At 41.5% G+C, this 13,928-nt stretch overlaps 1 pseudogene; it reads right to left on the bottom strand.

Annotated features, from left to right (window-relative positions):
* Positions 1–2,733: 2,733 nt before the first annotated feature.
* On the bottom strand, positions 2,734–9,842 carry LOC147457240 (uncharacterized; annotated as a pseudogene).
* Between the last annotated feature and the right edge of the window lie 4,086 nt (positions 9,843–13,928).

A 13,928-nucleotide genomic window follows, 5' to 3' on the forward strand; every position in this document is an offset into this window, starting at 1 on the left:
CTTTGTCTCATACTATTGTACTCATTATCAGTTGTACTCATTTGACAAGACGATTATCATAGATTTTTTTGTACAGTGTCATCCCTAGAGCTGGTCGTGCTCTTGTATGCTTTTGTCAATAACTCTCAAAGCATCCTTTGTCTCATACCGTTGTACTCATTATCAGTTGTACTCATCTAAATATATAATCCAATTCTAGTTCCCATATCAGTCTTGCATTTCTTCTCTAGTTCAATCTTTGTCTTATCTAATCTATTGTCTAAAGTTTCCTTGCTTGATCTAGTTAAACTAGCTCTACCAGGTCAACCTAGGATAGCTATAAAAACTAACCAGCTCATTCTACTACCATATTGAGGTCTATGGAAAAATTAATGTTGTTATGATGTGACACAAGACCGAGGGCTCAAACTCCAATTATAATGGAACTAGAGGGGGGGGATGTCACCACATTACATACCCCTACAAAGTTTCATTACCAATTGTCATCATCTCTTTGCACCATTGCAATATCTCTACCATATTTAGGACTATGGAAAAAGTAATGCGGCTATGATGTGGCACAAGACCGAGGGCTCAAATTCCAATTGCAGTGAAACTTTGAAGGGGTAGGGGGGGGGCTCTATTGGTGGTTCCATTTTGCTTACCCCAAAGAGGTCATCTTCCATTGTATCTTTGATATTATGCTGCACCATTGCAATATTTTTCCCATATTGAGGTCCATGGAAAAAATAATTCTATGGTGCAACACTAGAAGACAATTTTGACTTTGATTTTAGTGAGACCTTGCAAGGGTTGGGAAGATGGTGCATTCCACACCCTTGAAAATTTTGGTTTCCATTTGACACCATCGATCTCATGTCACACCATAGACACATTTTTCCATAGACTCCCATTGCAATTCTATGGAAAACTATGGCTATGTGTGGCATGGGACAGAGAATTCAAATTGTGATTGCCAAAAAACTTTGCAAAAGTAGGGGGTTGGTGGATTCCCCACCCAAGAAATCTTCATTGCCATGTAAAAAGTTTCAATGGTCTTATGTCTTACCATAGCCATATTGAGATCTATGGTGAACATAATGCTATTATGCAGCACAGGACTAAGGAGTCAGACTTTGATTTCAACAAAAATTTGCAAAGCAGGGGGTTGATGCATTCCTTGCCCATGCAAATTTTCATTGCCATCATTTGATGCCTCCTCAATTTGGAGCTGCACATAGCCATATTTTTTCATAAACCCCCAATGGAGGTCTATGAAAAAAATATGGTTATGATGCGGCAAAGACCGAGGAATCAAACTCCGATTGCCCAAAAAAGTTTGTAGGGACAAGGGGGGTTCATTACATTCCCTACTCAATCAAATTTTTTTGTCATCTCACATCGGCTTTTTAATCCTAGTCGCACCATATCAATATTTTTGATGAAGACCCTCTTGTGCGGGTCTATGGCAAAAATATGGTTATGGTGCGGCAAAAAATTGAGGATTTGGACTTTGATTGCAACAAAACTTTACAAAAATAGGGGGATGGTGCATTTTCTACCCCTGCAAAAAAAAAAAAAAAAGGCATTGTCTCTTTGGTCACATGGTGTACTATAGCCATATTTCTGCCATAGATCCCAATGGAGATCTATGGAAAATATTTGGCCATGAAGAAACATCGGACCAACAAGTCAAAATATGATTGCAACAAAAAAATTTAGGGGTGGGGGATTGGCACAATCCCCGCCCTTGCAAATTTTATTTCCCATTTGAGACACTATCTCTTTAGTCTCATGATGCACCATAGCCATATTTTTGCCATAGACCTTCAAAGGAGGTCTATGGAAAACATATGGCTATGGTGCGGCACAAGACCAAGAAGTAGAACTTAAACTTTACAGAGGTAGGGGGCATGGTGCATTTCCAACTGTTGCAAAAAAAAAGAATCATCTAGCACCATCTCTTTGGTAGCGTGCAAAAAAAATAATGCTATGGTGTGGCATGGGACCGAGGAGTCTAGTTTTGATTGCAACAAAACTTTGCAAGGGTGGGGAGGATGGTGCATGCTCTACCCTTGCACAGGTTTTTTTTGCCGTCTTAAATAGTCTCTTCAGTCTCGTGCCGGACCATAGTATTATTTTTGTGAAAGACCCCCAATGGAGGCCTGTGGAAAAAATGTTCACAACCCATGCTTGCATAATAATGGGATCAGCTACGATCAGTGAATTTCCAAAGGGAGCTATCATTTGATGCATAGCCCTACTTGATTGAAAGCCTCTCCATGCAATATAGCATTGAGTAGGGGCAAATCTACATTTATTGACAGTTTGAATCTCGAGGAATTGAATGTGATGCTAGCATTAGAAGAAAGCCTAAAACACCAACATGCAAGACTTAGAATAATGTGAATACTTACCGACTCAGTATAATGTGAATACTTATCAACACTCTTTCAAATGAAAAGCTGGTATGTGAAATCATCTTGCTATCGCAATATTTTCTGTGTGCTGACCACTCTACTGCCCCCCTCTTGAGAAACTAATACTCGGCCATTCTTGATGGTGAATTTAAGAGAGTCCCTACACAAAGTTCCTGGAACGATTAGCCCAACAAAAAAACACAGCCATAATCACCCTAGCAAATAAAATCATAGCCATAGTCAGTGACAACCTCAAGATCTACCAAAAAAACAGAGTCATAATTAGTGACAACCCAAAGAACCATTAAAAAACACAGCCATAATCAGCTTTACCTCATTTTTGGGAAACATCGATGTTCAATGTCATGGAAGTCAATCTATCAAAGTTGTCTACAATGTGCTGATTGTTGGGTTCATCACATTGGTGACCCTCAGGCTCAATAACTGGAAGCTCCTTTGCATCATCAAAGGGCGGCATCTCGTATAGTGGCGTATCTCCAAGGCCAATGGAGGAGCTACAGTTAGTAGAACTACTACTAGTGGCAGTCTCATCTTCCTTCTCCCTCCAAGACCCCTCCATCTTCCTTTTTCTCTTCTTGGAGATGGGCCTCTTCTGACTCATTTGGGATCTCATCATCACCAAGGCCATCTTCCTTTTTCTCTTCTTGGAGATTGTCCTCTTCTAGCTCATTTGGAATCTCATCATCACCAAGGTCATCTTCCCAAAACATATCCTAATTGTGCTCTTCTTCATTGGTTCAATCATCATCTTCTCTTGCATATCATTGTCTGCATTTTCTTCCTCAATGGCATCCATCATCACATTTAGCCAAGGTGGCCTTCATTCGTCTCTGCATCAAGACCAAGCACAAAAGAATGGGATCAACACATTAAGAAAAAACTTAAATTAAGAATTGGGTCAATCATGTGTAATATGTGCCCCTAAGATCTCAAGCTTAAGGATGAAACTCTAGACCAAACAACTCAAATTTTTGTACGATTGAAAAACTAGTACCTAGCTGAGACAATGAAAGATGAGTGGAAATAAACAAGGGCAACTCTAGGTATACTTGAACCATATCCGTACCCAAGTACTAAGTGGCACGGGGTCTTAAAGATCCCAAGGAGTGGCATCGATGGGAGGGCAGTGAGACACAAAAATCGTAAAAGTGAATCAGTTGTTACATCTATCTGAATTTACTTTTCAGCATTTTTGTTTAGCTTATATGCATGTCTAGAGGGGGGAAACACAAACATAAAAGAAGAAAAAAATTTAAAAAGTAAACTTGAACAACCTAAAAAGCTCAGACATATGTAACGGTTGAGTGCCTTTTTTATTATTGTGTGCCACTTTCCCCCCCATCAAAACAAGGGCCAAGCCTTGTAAGCTAGCACCTAGGATAATCGAGGATGAGTGTAGATAAACAAGGGAAACTCTAAGTATACGTTATTGTTACCATATACATGTGGTAGTGATGTGTGTGAACACACTAGGACCGCCGGGGCATTTTTTCCCTCTTTAGGAAGTTTTCTCCCCCGTGCATTGTATATACGCCCATCACTCTAGGGCTATCTATCTTTCCATTGCACACTAAGTAATACACTCTCTATTGTGTGCCTTGAGCTTCCTTCGTCTTCTCCAAGGTGTGTGTGTTTCTCTACAACCCTAATTCCAACAATTGGTATCAGAGCAGGTCACGTCCTCCCGGGCGTAGTCGCCAGCTGCTCCAGCACACACCTGCTTACTTTCTCCGATTTTAGTGAGCTTTGGGGAGCGTTCGCAGGTCAACAAATATTTTGGGAAGGCTCAAAGAGCTAGGTATGCTCAAAATTTTGATTTAGGCTCATTTCGGCCTTTGTTTCCACTACAGGCAGTACTGCACACGCTATTTTGTCATTTTGTGCAAAATTTCTATCAGTGTCGTTTTCTGCATAACAAGTGCCTTATACTCTTCTACGGTTTGTGCTATATAGCACAGGTTGTTCCCGCTCCATTTCTCCTATTTTCGGGCAGTTTTCACATCAGGTGCAGCATTTACCATGGCTGACAACAACAACACAGATGTGTTTAAGATGTTTGCTACTGAGGACAGGTTAGATGGGGACAACTACCCTATGTGGGCTTATATGATGCAACATGTTCTTGTGTCAAAGGGTGTCTGGAACATTGTGCAGGGCATTGATGTACGTCCTGGTTCTGAGGATGTAGGCGATGTTGAGGATGTTGCAGGTCTTGCTGCAAGGATTGCAGCTGTTAGAGTTGTTTTGCCTATGGCAGAACAAGCTCGTTGGGATGTTAAGGATGCGCAGGCTCATGCATTGATTGCGTTTTCTGTGAAGCACACCATTGTTCCTCACATCCTTTCAGCAAAATCTGCAAAACAGGCTTGGGATATTTTAGCAGGTCTTTATGCAAGCCGCAATGAGGCTAAAATTGCTTTGCTGCGTAAAGAGCTGGAGTCGAAGATTATGCATGAGGAAGATGATATGGACACTTTCCTTGCTAGTGTCAAGGATATCAATGAGCACCTTATTTCTGTAGGTGAAGTCATTTCAGACAGTTCCCTTGTGCAGACTGTTCTTGATGACTTTTGCTAGTACTTGGAGACTTATGACCCAAGGAAATCCTGAAGTTGTCAAGTTTGATGCATTATGCACATTGCTGTTGTAAGAGTCACTTTCTAGAAAAAACAAGACTAGGCAGCGTGCAGTTGAACAGGCTCTTATTTGCTTCTCAAAGAAACGGTGGTAATAGTAATGCAGCCACTTCTTATGGTTCTGCTGCGAGTGGTAAAAATTATGTTCCTAATGCTTCTACTGGCAGCAATTCATCTCAAAATTCTGGTGATAAGAGCAGAAAGAAGATGCGTTGCCATTATTGTAAAGCCAATGATCACTTGATCAAGTCGTGTCCTAAGCTGAAGGCCAAAGAGGCTAAGAAGAAAGAGGGTGGTTCCACTGCAAATGCTGGTTCCACCACAAATGCAGCCATTGTTGAGTCTTCTGTGAAAGGAGACTATGTTGCTGATGCTGATGCAGAATGGGCTTTTAGCACCTAGTGCACTTACAATCCTGCTGTCCATGATGCATGCTTGTCAGTTGCTGCAGATTCACATGTGTGGTATTTCGACAGTGGTGCTACAAAGCACATTACCTCACATCATGAATTGTTTACCTGTCTCGAGTCTGTCCCTCATGGGAATTCTGTCACTTATGCCAATAGTGCCTCTTATCCAGTTCAAGGAGTTGGAAAGATTGTGCTCACTGCTGCTAATGGCAGTTCCTTCACACTTGTTGATGTACTTTATGTACCTGGGATCAAGAAGAATCTCTTGTCTGTATCCGCACTTGCTAGACTTGGACTTGTAGTCAAATTTGTGGATGACAGATGTAGAGTTCATGATCTTAGTTTTGGTGATGAAATTGTTGCATCTGGGCTTTTGTGCTGTGGGCTGTATAAGCTCACTTTGTATGACAAGTGTGGACAAAATTTTGCAAATTCTGTTGCAGATTCAAGGGCTATTTCAGATGCAAAACTTTGGCATGCACGTTTTGGTCATCTGAATTTTGCCAGTTTGCTGCGTTTGCAAAAATCTGATATGGTTGCTTCTTTGCCGCCTCTTGAAGCACCCGTCAAACACGTTTGTGAAGGCTGTATTTTGGGTAAGATGCAGCGTTCTAAATTTCCAAAGGATGGTTCAGTTCGGGCCACATGCAGGTTGCAGCTTGTGCATAGTGATGTTTGTGGGCCCATGCAAACTCCGTCCTTGGGCAATTACCTGTACTTCGTGACTTTCATTGATGATTACTCCAGGCATGCATGGGTATTTCCGCTTAAAGCGAAGTCCGAAGTTTTTATGAGCTTCAAACAATTTCTGGCTATGGCTGAAAATTTCTCGAAATGTACTATGGGCACCCTCCGTTCGGATCGAGGGGGGGAGTATATGTCTCATGAATTTAATGCATTTCTGGCTAGTCGTGGGATAAAACACCAATGTACAGTGCTTTATACACCTGAGCAAAATGGTGTTGCTGAGAGGAAAAACAGGTCACTGACAGAAATGGCACGATGTATGGTCAAAAGTCAAGCTTTGCCGCATTCTTTTTGGCTTGAGGCCATCATGTGCGTCACTTATGTACTTAACAGGTGTCCTACGAAAGCTTTGCAGTCTATTACTCCATATAAAGCATGGCATGATAGAAAGCCTTCTATTGAGCACATGCGTGTTTTTGGCTGTTTGGCATATGCTTTGGTGCCACAAGTGCAGCGCAGAAAATTCGATGATAAGGCTGTCAAATGTATTTTTGTTGGTTATAGTGCTGAAAGCAAAGGTTACAGGCTGTATAATCTGCAAACAATACGTATTCTGGTTTCCCGGGATGTAGTGTTTGTGGAAGATTCTTTTCAGCCCTTGCTGTCATATACTAGAGACAATAATGTAAGCTCACAGGACATTTATGACACTTTGTTGCCTCTTTTCAGTGGTGGAAATACGAATGTAAGTTCCAATGAGGCAAATGTACAGCCTATGGAGGTTTTTGAAAATGTTTTAGATCAGCCTATTACTGATGCAGATGTACATGATGTACTTGATGAGGAAAGGGTTGAAAATGAGCAGGCTAGAGGTATGCCAAAATGGCTGGTGCACACTTTGCGTGACAGTAAATTGGATGCACCTTTGTCTACTCGTACTCGTTCAGGCTCTCGCCATGCATCTTATGCATTAGATTGTTATGCTTTGGCTGTGTCTAGCTTACATGATGTTGAGGAGCGTCTGTCTTTTGATGAAGCACAGAATTCAGAAAATTGGATGGCTGCCATGCAATCAGAATATGATGCACTTATAGAAAATGACACATGGACTTTATGTGATTTGCCTCCTGGAAAAAAGGCCATTGGTACAAAGTGGGTTTACAAGTTGAAACGCAAACCGGATGGTGAGATCGATCGCCATAAGGCTCGACTTGTTGCAAAGGATTATGCACAGCAAAAAGGCATAGATTATAAAGAGACTTTTGCTCCCACTTCTCGTATGACTACTGTACATTTTCTATGTGCATTGGCAGCTCATTTTGGTTGGGATGTACATCAATCAGACATTGTTACTGCTTTCTTGAATGGTGACATATTTGAGGAAGTTTATGTAACGCAGCCTCGCGGTTTTGTCATAAAAGGACAAGAGGACAAAGTGTGCAAATGTAACAACGCTTTGTATGGGTTGAAGCAATCGCCTCATGCTTGGTATGAGAAAGCTGACACTCATTTCGTCAAACAAGGCTTTCGTAACAGTCCAAGAGAAAGCACATTGTATGTAAAGCGTGAGGGTGATGTATTTCTCATTGTGGTTCTTTATGTTGATGATTTGCTGATCACTGGACCAAATGAGAGACATATTGCTGAATTTAAGGCTGATTTGAATGCTACTTTCAAGATGAAAGATTTGGGGTTGTTGCATCATTACTTGGGTATATAGTTTAAGCAGTGTGATGGTGGTATTGCCTTGTGTCAGAAAAGTTACATAGACACATTGTTATGTAAGTTTGGACTTGAGGATTGCAAACCTATTGCCACTCCCATGAAAACAGGTTTGAAGTTGAGTCTACATGATGCTGGCGATCCTGCTGATGTCACTCTTTACCAAACTGATGTTAGCTGCCTCATTTATGTATGCAACACGAGGCCGGATATTCAGTTTGCAGTCTCACAGGTCAGCAGATTTATGCATAGCCTAGGGTCTAAGCATTGCCAGGATGTCAAGAGGATTTTCCGCTACCTTAGTGGCACTTTACATCTTGGCTTGTTTTATCCCAAGGGGGGATCATTGCCGCCAGACTTACATGCTTTTTCGGACTCAGATTGGGCTAGTTGTTTTGACACGCGAGTGTCCACAAGTGGTTTTTGTTTCATGCTTGGCAGTTCATGTATATCATGGTTGAGCAAGAAGCAACCTACTGTGGCCACTTCGAGTTTTGAGGCTGAGTACAGGGCAGTCTTCACAGCTACGGTTGAGTGTGTATGGCTCAGACGCCTTATGGCTGATTTGGGTGTTGGACAGGACACTGCCAACACTATCTACACTGACAGTCAGAGCGCATTGGCAGTTGCGAGGAACCCAATTTTTCATCCTTGCACAAAGCACATTGAGGTGCATTACCACTATGTCAGGGAGAGGCTCTCAGTAGGAGAGATCAGCTTGGCTATGTGCCAACACAGGACAACCTTGCAGATCTTTTCACAAAGGCATTGTCTCGTGAGAAGCTTGAAGCTTTCCGCAAAGCTTTGGGCTTACTCCCCTTTGTGGACTGATCCTGTCCTCAAGGCATGGCACTTCCTTTTACACATGTGCCAGCTCTCATTCACCGCATCACTCCAAGGGGGGATTTGTTACCATATACATGTGGTAGTGATGTGTGTGAACACACTAGGACCGTTGGGGCATTTTTTCCCTCTTTAGGAGGTTTTTTCCCCCGTGCATTGTATATACGCCCATCACTCTAGGGCTATCTATCTTTCCATTGCACACTAAGTAATACACTCTCTATTGTGTGCCTTGAGCTTCCTTCGTCTTCTCCAAGCTGTGTGTGTTTCTCTGCAACCCTAATTCCAATAGTTATTGGGAAACAAACAAATTGAAACACCTCTATAGCGATGTCACCCAAGAGCGTTGAAAGAGCACTACAACAACACCAAAAGCTTTGGAAAATCCCTTTGAAACACCACAAGTCCAACAAGATTAGTCCCCTTGGGAATTTACTGGTCGTCGCCCACCCAAGAGACTATGTCACATAGGAGCAAAACCCTACCAAAGCATGGATTTACAACACACGCCAACCAATGCATATGAAGACAAGGGCCTCCCATTTCATAATTGAACATCACAAACCCACAACTTCACCATCAAGTCCACAATTCATAGCTACATGCCTTCCCAATCTGCCTGCACACAATTTTCCACAAGGCTGCCATAGCCATAACCCTGCAGAGAACTAGTCGTAACCTGAAGAGCACAACACCAATTGGGGCACTTTAAAGCTTGAGAGAAAGCTTGAAAAATTGCTGGTGAGAAATTTGAAGATGAACAAATTTGAATCTACACGCCGCTACATGCAAAATTGATGCAAACAAGGAGCTGTCCCGTAGAGTAGGCACGACTCCACGTAGAGTAGGCAAGGCGAGGGCAAAAAATGCAACAAAAACCATCAAGGAGGCACAACGAGATCAAACCTGCAAAATTCTGGAGTTTGGATGAATTTCTTTAAGTTTGTACATGAGTTTAAGTTATATACAAGTCTCACTTCAAAAAACTCACTCACGGGCACTTACAGTAGCCTGACAGTTGTCACTAGACTAGCGACTTGCAGTGCATGTACATGTGCTTGCTAAAGAAAGCTAAAAAACTCACAAAACCAAAGCCCACATACCCTTTTGACATCGGGCGTCATGTCCGTATGTACAAATTTACCAAAAATGGGGTTCTCAATATGCGCGCAACAACGTGAACATGGTTTACTTGGACCACATGTCCTATTGTGCCCTCAACCAGGGCCAAACAATGACAAACTAGGATAATTCTAGGAAAACTATCAATGAAGGAAAATCGAGCATAGATAAATGAAATTTGTGCATTGAAATCAAACAAAAACTCTATGACCAAAACACAACACCATGAAGTAGGATACCCAATGTCTTTATGTGTATGGAATACATCCAAAATGCAACCTTGCTGATTGCATAAATGTGTGAAAACACTCCTAAAGTGGCATGCCCAATGTTTCTATATGCAACACCTGCAATAGATATGCCACCTTAAACTAGGACCACCTATGTCAAGGACCCTAAACTAGGATAACCTAGTGTAAACTTGGAAGGGTCAATTATGGGTAAATTATACCCGTAAGATCTCGAGCTTAAGGATGAAACTCTCGACCAAACCACTCAAATTTTTGTAGGATTAATAGATTAGGACCTAGTTGGGACAATGAAGGATGAGCATAAATAAACAAGGGCAAATCTAGGTATGCTTGAACCATAGTGGCACCCAAGTACTAAGTTGCACGGGGTCTTAAAGACCGATGGCATCGACGGGAGGGAAGTGAGACACAAAAACAGAAAAGGCACTCAATCGTTACATCTGCCCAAGTTTACTTTTTAGTATTTTTGTTTAGCTTATATGTATGTTCAGAGGGGGAAAACATAGACATAAAAGCATAACAAAATTGTTAAAAAGTAATCTTAAACCTAAAAAGTAAACTTGGACAAATGTAACGATTGAGCTCCTTTTTTATTTTGTTTGTCACTTCCCTCCCATTGAAACAAGGGCCAAAGCTTGATAAACTAGCACCTAGGATAATTGAGGATGAGTGTAGATAAACAAGGGCAACTATAAGTATATGTGAACATGGTTTACTTGGACCACCTCTCCTATTGTGTTCTCAACCAGGTGACAAACAAGGACAAACTAGGACAAATCTAGGAAAACTATCAACAAGGGAAACTCGAGCATAGGTTAACATGGGCAGCTCTAAGTATACTTAAACCATGGCAACACCCATTGAACCCTCAGGATAAGCTAGGTCCATTCCATACTAGGCCCATGTGAGGACATTGGAACCTACAACCCAAAGGTCCCCGTGAGAGAAGGGGCGAAGCCTGGTAAACTAGAACCTCGTATAATCAAGGATGAGCATGCATAAACAAGGACGTCTATCCCAAACAAGTCCAAGTAGAGGCAAGATCTTTAGCAGTAGGATCATTGCATTGAAAATCAAACATGACTTACTTGGACCACCTCTTCTATTGTGTTAACAACCAAGTGACAAACAAGGATAAACTAGAACAAATTTAGGTAAACAATCAGCCATGGTAACAAAAAGGATGAGCTACCATGACAGGGAACAACTAAAAGAGTTCTCGTGTGAAACTATGTCTATGCAAGGACACTAGAACCTACAACCCAAAGGTTTTATGACAAAAAGGGTAAAGCTTGGTAAACTACCATGGCAAGTAACAAGTAAAAGAGCTCTTGAGTGAAACTAGGCATATGCAAGGACACTAGAATCTACAACTTAAAGGTTCCAAGAGGGAGAAACTTGGTAAACTAGGACCTAGGATAATCAAGGATGAGCATAGATAAACTAGGGCCATGCGAGGGAGGTGGAACCTACAACGCAAAGGCCCCCATGAGGCAAAGTTTGGTAAACTAGGACCTAGGATAATCAAGGACGAGCATAAGAAAGGGTTCTTCCTCTTAAGACCAAGACAAAGTCAAAGGTGCTTAAAGTGAAGGCTTCCAACAACAACATATTAGCCACGAGCACCTTCAGCAACATGTGCAAGAGCAGTTGGCTCAAATGATTTCTCAGGGGGCAACTTCATGGAGTCCTCTAAGATCAAGAAGATTGCCCCTTTTCCAAAGGCCAAATACTCATTCTTGGTGGTGACAAGCCGATTTCAACTTACAACCCAATGGCCATGAAACCTACAACCCAAAGTTTCTTGTGGCAAAAAGGGTGGCACTTGGTAAACTAGGACAAGTATAAATGAACAAAGAAAACTCTAAGTATACTTGAACCATAACTCACCGGTTTCAAACTACACCCCGATGACCTTTGAGTTGCAGGTTTCATGGCCATCGAGTTGTAGGTTTCATGTTCATGGAGGTCCCATGGCAAAAAGGGTGAAGCTTGGTAAACTAGAACCTAGGACAATCAAGGACAAACATAGATAAGCAAGGACAACTCTCAGTATACTTGAACCATGGAGGCACACAACATATAATTGCATGGGTGAATGGAGCGGCATGAGAAGAGGCTGACTACTGCCATCATAGTGGGTGAGAGCTCAATATAATGAGCTTGATCTTGAGGGTATGGGCTGAAGTTGCGTGCATTGAACCTTTGGTGGACGAAGCTTGGGAGAAGTCTTATGAAAACATTGTTCTAGATGTCCATATTTGTATCAAAATTTGCATTAAAATTAAGCATGAGGATTTCTCTTATCGCCATGATGTTGTTGCTAACGACTTGCAACACTTTTTCCTTCTTGCATGTTGGTGTTCACCAATCTCTTGATCAGGAAGTCTTGGTAAACTAAGTCGGTATGCCCATATGTCTTCTGAAAGAAAGACCATATAGCTTCTATTGACTTCAAAGACCGTACCATTGGCACTCATCAATCTCCACAATGGAGGATGGTCTCCATGTCGACTCCGTTGACATGGGACTTGGAGCTGGAATGGAGATAACATCCATAGTTGAAGCTCCTTGAGGTAGAGCTCCATCTTCAACTTCCAGACTTGATAGTTGTTGTCATTAAGCTTGTCTATGGTGTGATGCCTAGCTTTAAGAGAAGGGGTGGAATAGATCTCTGCCCTCTTGCAAGGTTTTGGATACCTTGAAAGCGAAGGACAAGTAGCAAGACAAATGTCGCTAAGAGGGTTTTTTCAAATGCCTTGGAAGAGAGGAGTGAGCAGTAGGATGAATGTCACTAAGAGGGATTAAGGATCTAGTTGCTTGCAAGCTTGAGTGATCTGTTAAGCTAACAGCGGCTTTGATACCATGTAGGAGAAACCAAAACAAACACTAATACTAATCTTAAGCTAATGACTAATGTGCACAATGAGTAGAAAAGAGTACTCAACCGAATGTATTGAAGCTAGAGTGCACAATAATATGTTGAACTAATACAATACGTATTTATATCCATGAATGGGAGTTCATTGTGGGTGATAGCTAAAGCTAACTAGGGCTTGAAATATAGGAGCTAATGAAAAAGGTAACTCGCCACTAATTTAGGGGTGATTGATGAGAGAAAATAGGACCTAATTTAGGTAAGGAGTGGGATGGAGTGCACTCCCACTTATGACCATTTTAACAGAAATACCTTTTACAAAAAACACATTGGCCATGAAACTTATAACTTGCTCACATGCTTCATGAAGCTTCAAAACATGCAAGGAATGTAAGCATAGAAGGAATTTAAACATTCTCGCAAGCAAGTGGAGCAAAACTTGGACAATGATGGGTTGGTAAAATGGGCCCATGGTAACAAACAAGTGCAAGGAAAGACCTTCATGCAAAGAAAGCTAGTGACAATGAAAGCTAGAGCCAGCTAACATGCTTCACGGAGCTTCAAATCATACAATAAATGTAAGTTAAATTGTAGCACCCATAAGCATATAAACACTTTGAACATGCTCACAAGACACCCTTCAAAACATAAAAGCTGTGAAATCACCTAACCTATCAAAATTACATGCTTGTCATAGCAACCATAAGAAAACAAGGAACTTAAACATGCTAACATGATAAAACTTCAAACATTCAAGGAATGTAAACCGTAGCAACCATAGGCATGCAAATAAGTCACTTAACCAATTAACCATCTCACATGCTCATCATAGCCTTCATCGATAGGTTTTTGAATGCGTGCGACACACAATTGAGTTGATGCATGGTAGGAAGTCATGCACTCCTTCACAATGCTCTCCAAATTGCTCCTTTGGCACATTTCTAAACTCAGGTCTGAGC

This window comes from Adiantum capillus-veneris, chromosome 5 (genome assembly GCF_014529385.1).
Source record: "Adiantum capillus-veneris isolate H3 chromosome 5, ASM1452938v2, whole genome shotgun sequence".
NCBI classification, from domain to species: domain Eukaryota; kingdom Viridiplantae; phylum Streptophyta; class Polypodiopsida; order Polypodiales; family Pteridaceae; genus Adiantum; species Adiantum capillus-veneris.